The following is an 18,491-nucleotide window of genomic DNA, read 5'->3' on the forward strand; positions in this document are numbered from 1 at the left end:
TTGATGAGACTTTGGTGCTACATTTTAGCAGGCCAGAGAAGGCTGGAAATAGTGGTGATTTTATAGAATCTCAAGTGATTGAGATGGAAGCATTAGAGGATGTTATAGAGAGTGAGGTTCTTAATGAAAGAACTATTCAACAAGAAGTAGAGCTACAACAACCTGAGCAGCAAGCTTTGGCTAGATCAAAGCCAAAGAGAAGTATGAAACAAATTACGAAGTATGGGCATGATAAGCCAGTGAAGCATTCACTACAACAAATAGGCTTTTTAGCGACAAAACATTTAGTGACAATAAAAAAACGTGGCTAATGATCATCTTTGGCGACATTTGTAACGTTGCTATTTCTCTAGTGTTGTACCCTTTGATGATAAACTTTTGGCTACGATTTTTATGTTGCTGAAAGCCTTGTTCAAAATTTTTGGAAATTTTAGAAATCAGAAAAAGTTATTTGGCGACGAAAGGACTGTTGGAAAAACATTTTACCAATGACGACGTATTTAAGCGTCGGTGATGATTGAGTATCCCGACGTTGAAAAAAAAGCGTAGCTAGAAATTACTCTTTTGGCGGCATTTTTCATTGTAGCCAATGGTTTGGCATAAATAGAAATTAAAAATCCATATATTGCGACGATACCAATTCTGAATTTGTGATTTCAACGAGTCAAAAATTTTCTTTCGAAAAATTTCGGGCTAAAATTTTTTTGGTTATCTCGCACCCATCCAATTAAAAAGAAAAGGAAAAAAAGAGAGAAAAAGAAAAAAAGAAAAAAAGAAAAAAACCTAGCTACTACTCAGTATTCTCGTACTCTCTCTCCCACTGAATTGCCATTCTTCTCGCCTCCACCACCAATTATTAAATCACCTCAACCAATGTGAATAACCCTCCCCCATCGGATCGGAGAACCGTTTCAGTAAAAGATACACTCTCCATCACTCTATTCTCTCTCTTTGGGTTTTAAATTTGATTTTTGGGGTTCCAGCTTGATTAGCAAATGAAATTCATTCTAGGGGGTTTACTTAATTCTGGCTGCATATTTTGTTTTTCTCTACTATTTTTTTCAATCATGGGTTTCTCACAAATTTCTTATAGAAATTGTTGCTGCAAGGTTTCTTCTCTGGTCTCTCAAACAGAAGACTTTCCAGAAACCAACCTGCTGCTGGTACATGTTCTTCTTCCATTTCTTTATTCTTTCTTTCTGCAAATTAATTGTATAAGAACAAACATGCCCAAGTTGTTAGTTTCTGTTTTAGTTGATGAAGAAGTGGAAATGTTACTCAAATGACTCAAACTGAGACAGTGGACAAACATTTTGGGCTTTTTGGCTATTTGACGAGTTATATTAGAACCCCTTTTCTCTTTTGTCCTTAAATTTTATATACTACTTAAAACAATGTAGTTGGAATTTGTAGGGACATGAAGCACAGTTTGATTTAGGCACTGTAACGAACATAAATTCTGCAAAATTTGCCTCGATGAAACAAAATGAAGGAACAATGAATTACAACACAAAAACAAGACCAGCATACAAACATCAAGGAGGTAAACAAAAGTATCACTACAAGGTACGTCACGGAGCTCGCTAAAATATATTTGGCAAACATTCTCTGAATTTTGACAGAAGAAACTTCACCAAAAACTTTCCTTCACTAATATTGCTTTTGGGTTTTAATTAAGCTCGGAAAACATGTGAACTACTCCTTTAGCTAAAAAGGTTTTTCTGTTTGCAATGAGACCTTAACGCTCCCATCATTGAAGGTAAAAAGGTAAAAATATGTGCATGTTGTTAGATCCTCCTAATTAAAAAAAATGGAAAAAAACCGAAAAAATCATGCGAGGCCGGAATCAACATCCCGTTTTTTTTTTTAAAAAACACGGTAGGCAATCCAAAAGTCGATGATAAACTCGGTGGAAGGTTTCACCTTGTTTTGAACTCTATCACCGAAGTTTATCCGTTGTAAAACACCTGCATCCAAATACAAGAAACCCAAGACCCAGCTTATGACAAACTCTATATTTTAAATCCCACCATTCACACGCTGCCCGTTCAGAGCCTATTGTGCACTAATCTCGTGCTGCAAATGATATAGGGGTACACATAGAAATGTCAAATTTTGCAGCACAAGAAGTGTGTATTGGGAGTTGAACTGTCCCAAACGTGTAATTCAACCTCTCTGGTTTTCTGTATCTGTCCCAAAATGCACGAAGAGCAAGATTTAACGTGAGAAATACCAAATCAGTCACTAGAGTCCACACTTTCACTATATGAACTACTGGCATTGCGGCTGTGCAACGTTAGGCCGTTCATATTACCTTCTATTGCTAAATCATCTACCCGCTTTTGAAAGAATTTCTCTCTCTCCATGTGTTTGGCAGGTGGGGGATGAATGATAGCAGGCACAGGTGTGCTAGATTCCTTTGGCTCCAAACATAATGGCCGTATAAGTGATTCAGCTTTTCCCCTTCAGCAGATCCAAGCAAGCCCACAGGTCGCTGCAAGTGGTTTTCATCTTCCGGTCTCATACAAGCTTTTCCTTTTTTGATTCTGTGAAACAGAATGTTGAAAAGGTAAGTTTGAACTGCAGAGCACTTCTTTATGTACTACTGAAAAATATCAATTACATAGTATATAAATTACTATCTTCACATTTCCTTATTTCATGGAGCTACTTAAACAAAGCAAATTTCATTGATAATTTTGCATTATAGTTTTCTTGGTTGGGTAGCATGAAACATCATCTTGATCTGTGTCATACCATCGTAGCAACAAGTGACAGCAAATGTTAATGACTAAGTTAACTCAAGGTAACATGTTATCTATTTATTAGTCTTTTCTTTTCCTCGAGGTAACATTCAGATCATTATATTCATTCAAATCACTATATCTTACTGTACTATCGTTACAGTTACTAAAATATCAGACTAACACGCATCTTGAATTGCCAGAATAGAAGATTATGATATATGTATTCGAACGACTTCAAGGTGATTGCCTTTGATGCAACCAATTGGAATGAACCAAATATCAATGTGTTCTAGACTCTACAGATGGGGAATACAGGTATTTAGATCTATATCAAGGGTTTTTATTTTTATTTTTAATAGAATTTGGTTTAATTATAGCATTTTTAAGTCCATGTTCATACTGATTAGGTCTAAGTCTAGTTGATGTAGTTGTCAGGGAAATTTTGTCTGGTTTTTGGAGGGGGATTATTAATCAAATTATTTAAATGTGTATGGTTTCACAAGCTATTCAAGATGGTAGCAAATTATAAAATTAATTTCAAAAACAACAATTTATTGTTTTCCTTCTTAAATCATGGGTCTTCAACGCTTCTCTACTGGTTGGGTCATTTCAAATATAACCAAAAGCACTGTGAGTACTAACTTTAGGAGTTTGTTTGTCTTTTGAAATGAAATAGTTGGTTGATCCTGAGACTCAACAAGAGGCTGGGATGATTGCACTGTATCGTAAGACTTATTTCAGTGACAAAAAGATTGGGTTTCTCCTGAAGCAAAAAATGATTATGCAAGTAACTTGTACTTACCTTTTAAGTTAACTAAATTGTAGTTTTGTGAGATATTTATATTTATTTGTTTTCTTTTTAGGAGAGAATGGTGGAACTCCAAAATCAACCTATATCGGAAGGTTCTAACCCTTTGACTGAAGAAGAAGAGATTTTGATAAAGTCTTGGGCGTAAAACCGGGTTATAAACGGGGTCTTGGACATGGCGAGGCACCCCCATCCCGTAAATATGTGGCTGGATATGAACACCCAGATATGGATCAGTTGAGAGCAAGGGCAGAGGAGACAGAGTCTCAGTTGGAAGAGTTGCGAGGATGGAAGGAAGCGGCTTAAGAGACACAAGCAACACACCAGGCACAAATTCAACAACAACAACGCCAGTTGGACTATCTCACGGAGAAACTTGGTGGTCCTCTTTCAATGTGGTATGATTTATGAATTTAATTGTTTTCTTATATGTGTTGGTGTTATTTGATTGAGATATAGTTGTTTGATCGGAATGAATAAGCCTCTATATCATGTTTTAGGTTGCATATAGCCCCTTCCGGTTTTGGTAAATGGAATATGGGTTTCTCACAAAATTTTGTGAAATATATTATTGTGATTTTCAGGTTATGACAGTTATTGTATTTATGAAATGTTGAAAATATAGAGGAGACTCTCATTTAAATTTTACTATAAAAGTCACATATCTTATCTTAGGTATGTAATTGTTTGAGATTTGGGTAGACATAAGCTTTGAGTAGACAACCTATTAGTTCATAGCTCCTCACTAAATTCTTAGACCACTATTGTTTGTGGCTTTATTTATTTATGTTTAAATTAATTTCTTTAGATTTACTTTCTCTAGTATAGTTTGGATTAGTTCTATTTAACTCTATTCTATAAGTCCCATCTTCTGCAAAGATATGTAGGTATATCTTACTTTACTTTGTTATGTAATTTTGAGGGTATTTGTTTCGCGTTGGTTGTGTTGGGGCGGGGTTTCCTGTTGGTACATGGTTGATTAGCGTGATAGGTGGGTAATCTTTTCTGCTATGAGGGAGGGCAGAGCTTTTCATTTTTTTTCATATTGTCTGAGTCAGAACCTTTAGTTAGACAGATCTTGGGTACAATTTAAATTTAACATAATTGTTAATCGTTCACCGGATTTTAATTTTGACATGATGAAACTATTATATTTTTTTTTTCATTTTTTTTTTGGTCTAATATATAGATAATATCTTTGTGTAGATAATCTTACGTCAAAATGGGTCGGTTTGGTATTAGTTTTTGTGAAGAAATGGCGGTTTGGAATTGCAAGAGGCACTAGAGGAATCTAAATGCTTTTTTATTATAATTTTTTTTTTGTGAAGATGGTTCATTCGCAAGCTACTTGAGGGATGTTTAGAAATGTTTTTGTTTAAGTTCATACTTTTCTTAAGATGAGTTTATAAATAAAAATTATGAAAGGGGGATGATGCAACTCTCTTTTGTTTCTATAATGGAGTGAATTAACTCACTTTTATTTATTGGAAATTTGTTGTTTAAGATAATTGATGTTATGGTTATTTTATTTTGCATTTATTTGTTAAAGGGGAGAATAATTGTACAGATGGTGCACAACGGCAGCGATATTAGTGATAAAAATAGTCTTTTGTGACTCATGTAGTGTGGAAACATGATCACAACTAACCGATTTTTTTTAATCAAGCTACAATCAAAATGTCGCTTATAACACTAATTTTTTTAATTCATTTTATCTTTCTCGACGATAGAAACATCACTAAAAACACATAAAATTCAAATATTTTAGATCTTTAGCAATGATAACAACGTGACTTATATAACCAAAGTTTCAAATTACTAATATCTCTAGTGACGATAAAACCTCGCTAATAAGATCTTTGTTTTTTTTTAATTTTTTGGACTTATAGTGATGATTAAAACATCGCTAATAACACCAAAATTTTCAGACCTTTATCGACGTTAACAACGTTGCTAGTAATGTCTTATTACCGACGCTTTTAAAAACCTCGGCAAAAGTTCTTCTTTTGTGACATTACTACATTGAGAATACCAAAATGAGTTAGCGACGAAATTAGAGAAATAACGACAGTAATTGTACAGATGGTGCACAACGGCAGCGATATTAGTGATAAAAATAGTCTTTTGTGACTCATGTAGTGTGGGAACATGATTACAACTAACCGATTTTTTTTAGTCAAGCTATAATCAAAATGTCGCTTATAACACTAATTTTTTTAATTCGTTTTATCTTTCTCGACGATAGAAACATCACTAAAAACACATAAAATTCAAATATTTTAAATCTTTAGCGACGATAACAACGTGACGTATATAACCAAAGTTTCAAATTACTAATATCTCTAGTGACGATAAAACGTCGCTAATAAGATCTTTGTTTTTTTAATTTTTTGGACTTATAGTGATGATTAAAACATTGCTAATAACACCAAAATTTTCAGACCTTTATCGACGTTAACAACGTTGCTAGTAATGTCATATTACCGACGCTTTTAAAAACGTCGCCAAAAATTCATCTTTTGCGACATTACTACATTGAGAATATCAAAATGAGTTAGCGTCGAAATTAGAGAAATAGCGACAGTAATAATCGTTGGTAAATATTTGCTATTTGGCGACGTTAAAATATCGTGGCTATATATCATTGCCGACTATAGCATTAGCGACGTTGCCCCGACACTCCACAAAGCGTCGCCAAATGGTATTAGCGATGTTTCTGAGATTTTCAGCGACATTGTCGCCAAAGACCCTGTTTCTTGTAGTGATTATGGTCGACCGGACTTGGTTGCCTACGCACTGAATATTGAGGGTGATGAACCAAATGACTTCGAAGAAGTTGTTAGAGATGGTCATTGCAAAAATTGGTCAGTGGATATGCATGAAATGGTGGAGGCTAGTGACAAGTTTTGTACTTGGGAATTTGTTTCATTGCCTAAAGGCAAGACGACTTTGGGTTGTAGAAGGTTCACTATGGAGTTGAGTTCCAACAGTGGTTGGAGGTACTCCACAAATGGTGGAGGCTCATGCATTGTTGATTGATGCCTTTCGTAGGCATGGCCCTTCATGGGCATGATTGCTCTTTGTGAGCATGACTCTCTGTGAAGATAGCTCTTTGTGGGTGGCTCTTCATGGGCAAGACTCTTTGTGGGTATGGCTCTTTATGGGCAAGGTCCTTCGGGAAAATTGACGGCAAGTTTGCGATGTGGTTTAACAACTTGTGACTCTTGGTGGATCTTGTGTTTGGCTCAGTTTTATGTGTTAAAACCTCACCGAGGTGAAGAATGTTGTTTTGGGCCTGAAAAAGCCCAAGGCCCAAGTCGCCCCCCCCCAAGGCCTTAGCACGACCTAACCTAATCTTCATCCTTTTTTTTTGTGAGAAGAATGAATTTTCAACCTTTCTTTGTGAGAGAAATTTTTTTCTAAGTGAGAGAGATTGTGAGAGAACTAAACCAAGAAGAAAAGAGAGTGAACATTCTTTGTGAGTGTGAGTGATATATTCTAAGTGAGTGTTGAGTGCTCCTCTTTGTAATCTTGTATCTAGTACATCTAATCTATCAAAGGCTCGCCGTGTGGACGTAGGCAAATTGCCGAACCATGTAAAACTTGGTCTTGTGTGAGTATGTTTTTATCTTCTCTATTTAGTTTATATGCCTTGTGTTGATATTGTGTTGATCTTGGGTTGTTGCTTGGAGAGTTGTTAAATAGTCTTGTTGGTAGTTGTTGTGATAGCTTCCGTGTTAGTCGCAATAGTTATTGTGTTGAGGTGTGGAGGTAACTTCCATGGGATTGTCTGCTGCTGATAACCACAGGGCAAACACAATAATTGGACAACCATGACTTTGAAGCAAGTCAAATGAATATCAACTTTTAAACTTTTTTGCTCATCTTCTGTTGCAACCCATTATTTTGTTTTTTCTCCCGAATACATTCTAAAGATTCTCATATCTCGCGTTTTATTAATCTGACACAGATGGAACACTGTATGCTTATGAGCTTAGCTCTCCTGCTCAATAAATGTTGGTTATCTTGTTCGTATACATGTTGTGTGAGTAGTAGTTCCAAAAGCAGGAGAATTGAAAAAGATATCAGATATAGGGGTCTAGGTGGTAGATTCATACCCCTGCGAGGAATTGCTTTCACTCATCCTAATATAAAGGATTGGTCAATCAAATAATAGATAGTAAGGGGGTCGGTTTGAAAATAAATGAATTGCTAGTCGTAGAATATTGGATGTTAGTATCTTGTGAGTGTGATTGCTTGCTCAAATACGTTTCTCTAAAGGCTACTGCTCTAGGATATTGTCAACATCCCATAAATGGAGGATGTTGTTTTTTGTAAGTAGGCTGCTTTCTTGAAAGATAAAAGGCCGTATAGACTTGGTTATGCATGGATTGGTTGCAGAATAAGGGATTTGGTACTGAGTCACCATAGAAATTTATATAAATTATGTGTCTCTGTAAGGATAACATACCATCCACTGTAACGTAGTAGCCTCGTACAGGGGCACAGGTTTAAGAATCGGACTGGAGCTTCTGCCTTTCTAAATGCTTGTTGTCGACATTAGAAATCAGGCCTGACTTGAAACTTACTTTCAATACGTTCCCATATGACTTCAGAGAAAGGGTATTGATACTTAATGTCTCTACAATCACCTTTACATATACAGCGCCAATAGTCTAGATGTGCTATTTTCATGTTTAAATCTTCTTGGGTAGCTGAAACTTGTGGTAAAAGCTCCAACTTCGAACTTACATGTTGTATCAGCCACCTGTGGATGCCGTTACAGAGAGTTCATTGTCACTGCATATGTTTTATGTCTTCACCATCACCATTACATACATAGCACCTAGATGTACTCCATTTTCCTTTGCTTTTTCTTGGGTAGCTGGCACTTATGGGACAACTTGTAACTTCCTCCCTCGTTGTAGTAGCAGCTACCTGTGGATGTATAAGCCTTCTCTACGTGCTTTTGGAAAACATTAGTCATTTTTCTTCTGATTTCCTGAAATGCAGACTTCTTTTAATCTGGTTCTCTTAGAGTACTCTGATTCTACTTCATCTCATGAGGACAAAAATTGTGAAGAATGTGCGCCGATGGTTTCTCTTATTGAAGTTATATATTGAATTTTCTCTTATTGAAGTTAGATATTGAACGTTTGATTCAAAAGAACACCTTAGAGAAGGAAAAAAAAAAGCATGCGAGTTATAGCGTTGTGGTCTTAAATCTTAATACACATATCCAAAACGTAAAGGCAAAATATTAGTCTTGTTGTCCTGTAACATATCTTTCATGAAGAGTCTAACTACAATTATCTTCAAAGGGAATTTTTATCAACTATCAGGTACTACACTCATGCTCCTTGCCTACTTCAGACTAAAAGAAATGGGGACACTTGTAGGTGGTTCAATGGTTCACATTGCTCTCATCTTCACTGCTAACAAATAATTGCAGAGTTTATTTCCATACAACGACATGCCTATTTTCGCTTTTCAATGGGAAAGTAAGGTGGTAGTATAGAAGAGGCCAAATCAAACCATTTTCAGATGTTTAATATTGCCCGTGGGATTAGCAGCAACTAAGGTAGAGTACTGGCCACGCCAGCACACAAACTGTGTGGCATCATGTACTTCATGACAGGAGAATGAATCCTCACAGCTAAAATTGAAAGATATCATTGGCATAGGGAAGGCCTTGTGGTAGATGAAGACCTGTTAAAAAACAATAAGAACATAAACTAATTGCTGAGATAGAAAGTAATGGTTGTGAAGGTCACTTAAAACTATAGTTCACCAGTGACACAATAGCCATTTTTGTCTTCTGGAATAATCTAGAATCTTGGACCGGACTATGTTAGTTTAAGGGATCCCTAGATTAATAATAAACATGTTACTTCCATTTGAAACCTTTTGTTTTTACACAATTGAGATGTTCCGGGTTTTTGGCAGATTCTTTTCCTTCTCCTACACTTTCTGATCGTGTTCTAACCATATCACCCACACTATGTTATGTTTGATTTAACTTAAAACTAAATATCCATATGATGTTTTTAAAGCCAGCGAGTGTTTGTCGTTAATGCTTGTTATTGATGATTCTCGTATTAGTTTGAGTGTTCTAACTTATGTTACATATACGTTTCTGAATGTTTACTTGATGCTTTTGAAGCCGAAATTTCACTTGTTGTCTAAAATCTGCAATTAGATTTTGACGTAGAAAATGTGTTACCGCCCACTCCATGGTTATAATCTCTTATATTGGCATTCTTCCAGATGAAGGTCCATCATGGACTGATCGTAGAGATAAGTGGTGATCTACGAAATGGGAGATCAAGAGCTGGAAGCAACAAAGTTTGTGCGGGAGGAGTAGCATGTGGAAAGGTACATAAAAGAAGTTGGATTGATATTGCTAATAGCCAGCTGTAGAGACTCTGGATTTTATAACTTTATAGTGCAAAACATGTATCTACGACAGTGCAATGACCACTAACCCGGATATAAATTCTGCACATATGCAACATCAAGTGGACCACCATTTGATAACCACCATAGTAGATCCCTATGCCAAAAGTTGCCCTGAGTAATGTTGTTTTGTAGTGTATTAATTATTAGTTTTAATTTTAATCATCACAAAATGATTGTCCATCCCCTATATGCCTGGTGTATACGTTGCACTACCACTATAACTGTTCATTATAGGTTATACATGAACCTTACCTATGTTTACATATTTATGCTGGGTTTGGAAATTTGATAAGCTTCCATCTCTCTTGGGTTCAGCAGCACAGAGAGGCAAAAGCAGATATAGGCAAATACAGCTTGCAATTTCAATCCAATTTTCGGTCTTCTATCCAAAATTATGCAAGTAAAATTGATATCTGGTTCATCCTTATATTTCTGGTGCAGTGGTCCTAGATTTTCCTAGATCAGGAATAAGCAAGGGTGCCCTGGTTGCCATTGTATTGGGAGCTATTTCAGTTGCAATTGCATTATTTGCCACCGTGTCAGTGCTTATCATGAGAAGTCATGCGGCAAAACATTGTACCAAATCAAGAAAACAACGTTGGAAGTATTACTATAATGAGATACTAAGATCTTGAATCTGAAAATGATGTATGTATGGTAGTAATGAAAAAGTCATAAGATGTGAGGACAATTTTTTTCTTTTTGTGTATGTGGCTTTGTGCACGTGAATTCGATTTCCGAATGTCTAGACACACCAAAGGATGCATTGAGGCTCTTATTCAATGGATTTGTATACGGAGTGTGGCAAGAAAGGAACAACAGAATCTTCAAGAACGTTCACACCATGGCTGAACAAACCTCTTTTCTAATTCTGAGTGATACAAAAACAAAACTTGCGGCATGTCAATTCAAAATGGATGAAGGACCTAAGAGAAGTCGACTCATGGCATTATGGAACATTGATATAGAGCTGAACATGAAACAGATAAAGAAATGTAAGTGGGAGAGAGGTGAAGAAGGCATAGACAATTTGAACACATATGGTACCTTGCAAGGCACTCAAGGAGGATGGGCTGCTGCCATCAGGGACCATAAGGGGGAAGTCATTGCTGCAGCAAAAGGGAAGACAGAATACAATACCATTGCACTTATCGAACTCTAAGGGCTCAAGCAAGGACTCAAATTGGCGAAGAAGCATAACATTAGAAGAATTGCAAAGACAGTCAGACTCGAGTAATGTGGTGTCTTTCATGAAGAACAGAGGACACCCATGGCAAGCAAACCACTTAATGGAGGAGATACAAGACTACATAGGACACTTAGACCATTTTACTATTACACATGCCTATAGAGAGGCTAACAAATTAGCAGATGTCTTAGCTGCTAATATTCCTACTGTAAGTTTTATTGAGATTGTACCTAGCTCGTTCTCTGAGGATGTTAAGAAAATTGTCTATGAGGATGCTATAGGCAAAGTATATGCAAGAATGTAATTGACTTTTCTTTCTTTAATGCAAAGGGGTAAGGGACCTCTATAACAACCCTGCTTACCTACCAAAAAAAAAAAAAGGAAGAAAATATGTAGCAAAGTTTTCTTTCTCCCAAACAGAAGAAATTAGTTTAAAGTGATTAGGTGCGCCCAAATCTCTAGGTGAAAGAAGTTTTCTATATGGTTAACTGGTTAGCATATTCTGTCACATTTTTAATTTCTCTACTAATTTCTATAACCTATTTATCTACTAAAAGATTCTGGAATTTGAATGTGCCCCCCTAGGATCACACTTATTGTGTGGAAGATTGCTAAAAATATTTTAGCTACTACTGACAATTTGATTAAGCTTAAACTGAATATTGACTATGCTTGTCAAATGTGTAGAATGCATGAGGAGAATATGACGCACACTTTGTTTACTTGCACCTGGTCTACCCAAATATGGTTTGTCTCCCTCAATCTTTAAGATTTGATTCTGAACTACTACAGTCCCTATTAGAATATGATGTCAGAAGAGCTCAATAGGTTAACGTTCCTACTAACTGAATTATTCTCAAGCCTAGATTATCGTTGGTGAAGGGAATTATAATGGGTACTCAAAAACTTGAAGTGCAAATTGACTCCTTACAAACTGCTAGAATTATGAATGCCTAGCTGAGCACATTAGGAGTCTATCTAAGTTTTTTTCTGTCATCTAATGGGCATCAATGGCTATTATGTCAGTAGCGAGCTGATACATGCGAATCTTGAATTAAGCGGTTTGCACACATCTTGTAGCTTCTAGATAAGATGCTAGCTTATGCTTTCACAAAAATATCTATTCAGTTCTCTATGTTGTTATATATAGCATATATGTTGTTGGTTTGCTTGTCAGGTGTTTTTTCTGTTTATGTTTGCCTAAGTCACAATTAAGAGTATGCTTACATCCTTTCTTGTCACTGGTTCATAGGTACTTTGAAGAGAAGCGAGAATGGGATGATGTTAGATTAAGTTTCTTCATCATCTTCTTGAAGACTTCTTGGCATGAAGGAAGAAGATACTTGGAGATTGGAACTTTTAGCTTATTAACTGTATCGACCGTGTCATCAACCTATCAACTTCTGCACATGCTAATTGAAAGTTAAGACTCCCTGTGTAGGATTTTACTGGTTGAACTCATGTAGAAAGCATTTATTGGATAGCTGAGATTCTTATAGTTAGAGGTCATGTGATTAGAAACTCCACTGTCAACATACCAATTTGTGTTCTTTAGACTTGATAAACCATTCCTGTTATTTTTTATGTACTTATTTGATTCACTATCAAAATCTAGTATCCTTAGAAGTTCTTAAGAGATGAATGACTTTATTTTTTGCTTGTCCTAATCAGATTGGCTACCTAGACTATTGCAAGAAGCAGGGGTTTTCAACATGCTATATATGGACATGTCCTCCTATGAAAGGAGACAACTATGTTCTATATCATCATCCAGAAGTCCAGAAGGCTCCCAACACGGATAAGCTGAGAAAGTGGTCTCTCTCTCTCTCTCCCTCAGATGTGTTTTCAAATAAAAATGTTTTTTTTTTTTTTATTATAGAGTATCTCCAGAGAGAAAGATAACAATGCCAAAGCACTTAAGCAGACCTCTGTGTTTGTATGTGTGTGTGCATGCATGTACGGGTATCTAATAATGTGGACATTGTGCAGGTACCTGTCAATGCTAACAAAAGGCAACCAAAGAAAATGTTGTGGTGGCTGTCACTAATTTATATGACGGATTCTTTTTTCGTCGCCATGAATGCAAGTTAAAGGTGACCCACTTGCCATATTTCTATGAGGGCTACTGGCTAGCTCTTGCCGAGGAAACAATACATCGGATCCAAGCGAAGAAAAATGGAGAAATTCTAAAAAGGAAATCTAGAACAGCTTTGAAAGTTAGAAGATGCAATAAACTTTCTGGGAGCAGCGTCATAGGCAATGTACTGATGGATAAGGTACTTCTAACTAACCCCATTTTCTTTCTTTTCCCACCGTTAGAGTATTGTCATCATGGTGGTGGTGGTGGTGGTCAAGGAGACGCTTCTAATCTGAATTTTGTTATTCTTTATCATTCCATTATCGATTTGATTAATCCTCTTTTATTGTTTTTTCAGTTATTCCAACTATTAGATCTCTGAAATTGTAATGGCATTCACATAAATAAGTTTGAAATCATAATAGCATTCACAAAATGAAGAAAACCCAAATTAACTCGTAAAGGACATTTAAAAACATAATTATTAAGAAAATTCAAATGTCAACTAATTTTCTCCATTGTTCATTAAAGAAAGTCATACATACGAAAACAATCTATATCCTATTTCTGTTCTTTGAAGAGCCTAATATCTTCCAACTGAATTGTTGGTCGTTATTCGATTAACATATTGGCTACGAATCATGTTGCATCAAACTAAATTGTCGGCATCTATACCAAATCATTGTTCTGCATATTAAATGAAAAGTTTTTCAAAGTAAGTCATTTTGTAATTTAAAAGTTACATCAAATTGTTTAAAAAATATTTTGAACACAATACCTTTGATTCTAGAGTTTTCTGATTTTTTTTGGTTGGAGAGACCTCATCTGTAGGATTCTTGTTTTTATTTTTCTTTTTATTTGCTCCATTTTCCTGTATTTTTTACATGTACAAATTTAAATATGAAAATATTTGACCAATGGTTGTAAATGAAGTTCGTTTAAAAGATAAATACCTGCTCGATGACTTGAATGTCTGTTGTGTCGGTCTCTTCTGTGTTTTCTATATCCATTTCTTCTTCCAAGATATTGTTTACACTAAATGTTGGATACATTTCATGCATAATATATTCATTTATCACAACTTTGAAGATGTATGTCTTTCTAGTGTTTTTCTCTAGTTCTTCTTAAATTTCATCCCAACCATTGCCCTTCATTATAGAAATAGAAATGCATTAATATAAATTTCCAAAAAAGTTTTACTTGGTATCAATAAAAAATTGTATATATACTCGCCTTTAAACTCATCTTTTTTAATTTTGTCAAATGGCTGTTGCACTATGTCTTTTGCTTTATTTCCAAAAACAACAAATGATGTTTGATTTGTTTCATCTTGCACACAAAGTTTAAGATAGTACCTGTGTATAAAGAGAACATAACTGAGAAGATTAGTAACTTATAAACATAATTTGATTTTAAAAATTCAATTTGTTTACCTCTCAGATGGTTTATTGTAAGTAGTTTTACAATCCTTGCAGTATGGCTCATCCCCATTTTCCACATGTTTGACAGTACATAATTGGCAAGATTTGTAATTCCAACGATTTCCAAAAGGCTTTATAAATTTTGCTTTGCAAGTAAATGACTTATGCTACAAATAAAATGATTTATGTATCAGTATAAAAAACATAAAACACTAATTTTTTGTAAATCTCTTCCAAAATCTTTATTTCAGACTAACCTGGTTGCATCTATCTCTGCCTAATTGAATTAGGTCAGATATGGTTACCTTGTCTTTACTAAGTAGTTAAGAAATTGTAGTAGGTTCACCTTCTTTGTCTACCTCAAACTGTACTTTAAAGTTACCGGTGTCAAAGTTGCGTCAAAACAGTTGGTTTGCATAAATATTACTAAAAGAAGTCAAAGAAAAACAGTTTATTCACTATTCGAGCCATTGGCATATGAATATACAGGCCACCTTAAAAGCAGTTAGCTTCATAAGCAATGACTCATAACTTAAGCTTCTACACCTTAATTTCTCCTTTCAAACTCAAACTATATATGCATGGTGATGAGAAAAAATCAGTACAGTAATATAGTATGCATTCACAAATCTTAAGCCAGCAACCCAAAACTATATAGGCATGATGAGAAAAAATCAATACGACAATGTATATGCAATCTCAAAACATAAGCCAGCCAATAAAAACTTAGACCAACATATTTTAAGTTTTAAAAAGCTATTAATAAGAAATCAGAGAAGATTGAGTGTTAAAGGCATTCACATTAATAAAAATTAGTGAAGAGTTATTTTACCGCTTTTTCGTCTCATTTGATTGAGATATATCCAAATTCATGTATTTTTGAGTTGAAGATGTGACTGTTGCTTTAAAAAGATCTGCGAACATATATATGAATAAATAATAACATTAAATAATAGTTAGTAATAAATCATTTAAATGGATCAAATTGGATATAAAAATATTTGCATACTTCCAATTCTTTTCATATACAGTGATGATAAAATAACAATAACAATTCCATCAGAATTCTTTAGGTTTACAAATATTTTGGAGTCTTCACCCCATAAAGCAATCTTGATTTCATAGTTCCTGTAAAAATTGTTAGTAATTAGAATTCAGTCACTGCAAAAAGAGAAAGTAATTATGTTTAAAAATTATTTTTAAAATTCACAAACATTGTGCGTTACCTCTCATTCATTAGTGTGACTCCCCTGAAACCATACGGGCTTTGTAACGCCCGTATTTAAAATACGTATTTATTTATTTATTAATTTATTTATTTACTTATTTAAAATTCGCTGGATTGGATTTGGGATATGTGGGCCTGGTTTCTGGGCCCGAGTCTGTATTGGGCTTAGGTTTCAAACCCAAGTATATATTCATATTGTTCTGGAGAATAGGGTTCGGAGATAATAAAATAAAAAAAAAATGGAGGCGGAGATAAAAGCTCGTTGGCTAGAGCGTTGGAGCGCAACGATTCGGACGATGAAAGATTCGTGAAGTTTTAAGACAGGTGAGTATATTTTATCTTTCACCGACTACTAAAACTAGAATTTTCATCTATTTAAAATTTACGAATTTATTGTCAAAATACATGAGTTTTCTATTTATTTTTGTTGTTCATTCTATTGTGTGTTGAAATATTCTATCTGCTGCTCAAACCAAGTTATACTAATAAAATTGGGTTTGATTACTAAAATATTTTAATTATTCATCCATATAGAGATATAAACTGTTATTGTGAGTGTGGTTGATTGTGTTATCAATTTCATTAGTTTTGGTTGGACTATTTTGTTGGTTGGCGGGGTAGAATCGGTGGTGGCATTTGATTGTGGGTGGAAGGTGGCTGCCGATTGGGTTGTGTGTTGTTGTGGGATGGAATACGGTGGTCGGGTTATGGATTTGAGTCTGTGGTGTGGTTGGGGGTTGGCAGAAGAGCTGTTGGAAGCTCCCAAGACTCGTTAATGGCGGCACGCCCAGACATCTTCCAGTAAAACTTTTCGAACTGTTTGATTTGATTGAACTTTTTGTGGTGATGTTACGATTGTTGGTTGTTGAGGTTTGAGTGATTGCTGGATTGGGTGGGGGCTGTCGAAGGTTGTAGAAGCCATTAATGGAGGACGAAGATTTACAGATCCAGTTTGGAGGGAGTGAGATCGAGGTAGCGAATTGAGTGGGGGATTTTATTAAAGTTGTTTGGTTTTTGCCAAGGGTAAAAACCGATATGATGAAGTGGGAGGAGGAGGAGAACCCGATTTGGTGGCTGGTGGTGGGAGGCTGCTGGAGCAGCTGATGGAGAAGACGACTTGGTTGGACTTGGGCTTGGGCTTGGGTCAGGACCAAGTGTGTCGGTTTTGTTTGGGCCCGATTCTATTTGTTTGGTTGGGCCAAAACTCTATTTTCTTGTTGGGGCCAGATCTAATCTTTGTTGTTGGGCCGGCTCACATTAGCTTTTTTGGACCGGTTTTTCTGTTTTTGTTTTGGGCCTGGTCCATATGTTTTAAAGTGGGTCAGGTTGATTCACTAGGCCAGTTTAGACTTTTGGGGCCGGGTTCTAAGGTTTGGGTTTAGGCTCGGCTAATTGGGTCCGAACCGTTTTCTTAGTCATGATCCCATGAGCCATGCACCTTTGTCCTTAGCCATGAACCAGGGCTATGACTCTGAACCTATTGAACATGAAAACGACAGTTTGACTTTGACATTGACCGTTGACCATTGATCGTTGACCGTTGACTGTGGAATGTTGACTTTTTCCAGTTTTTCACATATTTAAGAATATGGACAAATGTAGTAATAAAATATTGTCAAAAATTGTATAATTTTGTTTGTCATTATCTAATTCAGATTTGACGTGAATAATGTGTAAAGAATATAAGATTGGCACGTAACAAGAGGGAAATTCTTATAAGACTTAGATATATACGTTTTTATGAGAATTAAACTACATATGGACTTAGATTCATGGACTTTAGTTTTGGACTTTTTGATGGTTGATCAGTTTGACTTAACTCGTGATATTTGGACTTCAGTTGTTCTTTCTTTTAAAGTCGTTTTATTTTGATATTTGGTGGAATGGACTTATATTTTGATTATTTATATACTATTTATATTGTGCACAAATGGAAATAATGCGTGCCTTTGAGGGTGACTTGAGTTCACATAAAAATATTGAACGAATAGATTTCATGATTGATTATTATTATGAGTTACTACTTAAATGAATTGTAGTATGTATGAAGGCTGAGATATTCCATATGGTGTAGTACAATATATAATTGGCACGTGAAATAATAAGTTTCGAGATTTGATATAGAGATATTTGGATATCGTGCAATGAATAGTATTGGCTCGTGATAATGTGAATTGTATTATAACGAGAAACGTTGAGCTTCAGTACAATTAAGTATAGTGGCATAAGATAGAATAAGAATTATTCTGAGATATAAAGGTATGACACCTGAATAAATTACGTAACAAAAATCCTAGAACCTAGCTACCACAACTCATGTGATTTACCTTTGTGATGGGCATATGTGATATGATTGGCCCTTTGTGCGTTTCAGTGAATCTGAATGGCCCTTCTAGCGTAGGTAATTTGATTGGCCCTTCTGGCGTTTCAGTGAATCTGAATGGCCCTTCGGGCGTAGCCAAATAGTGGCTTGATTATTCCGTTTGCAAAATTAGAATGAGACCCGCGTTATTTTATGCCGAATAGTGGCAGTACTTACATAATGGCTTTCGTGTGAGGGTT

General features: G+C 35.5%; 1 long non-coding RNA gene across 3 annotated transcripts; it reads left to right on the forward strand.

Annotated features, from left to right (window-relative positions):
* Positions 1 to 736: 736 nt before the first annotated feature.
* LOC147488772 (uncharacterized) lies at positions 737 to 11,526 on the forward strand. 3 transcript variants are annotated; one of them, XR_015201869.1, is made up of 9 exons: positions 737 to 1,163; positions 1,414 to 1,566; positions 2,378 to 2,569; positions 2,711 to 2,806; positions 2,948 to 3,062; positions 3,424 to 3,530; positions 3,611 to 3,953; positions 9,823 to 9,930; positions 10,456 to 11,526. It is a non-coding gene; the product is annotated as an uncharacterized LOC147488772 (long non-coding RNA). The 3 variants fall into 3 exon arrangements; XR_015201870.1 differs by lacking the exons at positions 9,823 to 9,930; positions 10,456 to 11,526 and adding an exon at positions 4,762 to 5,063; XR_015201871.1 differs by lacking the exons at positions 9,823 to 9,930; positions 10,456 to 11,526 and adding an exon at positions 4,762 to 5,063 and having other exon boundaries at positions 840 to 1,163; positions 1,401 to 1,566.
* The last annotated feature ends 6,965 nt before the right edge of the window (positions 11,527 to 18,491 follow it).

The sequence above is a fragment of the Coptis chinensis genome, chromosome 7 (genome assembly GCF_015680905.1).
Source record: "Coptis chinensis isolate HL-2020 chromosome 7, ASM1568090v1, whole genome shotgun sequence".
Classification (NCBI taxonomy): domain Eukaryota; kingdom Viridiplantae; phylum Streptophyta; class Magnoliopsida; order Ranunculales; family Ranunculaceae; genus Coptis; species Coptis chinensis.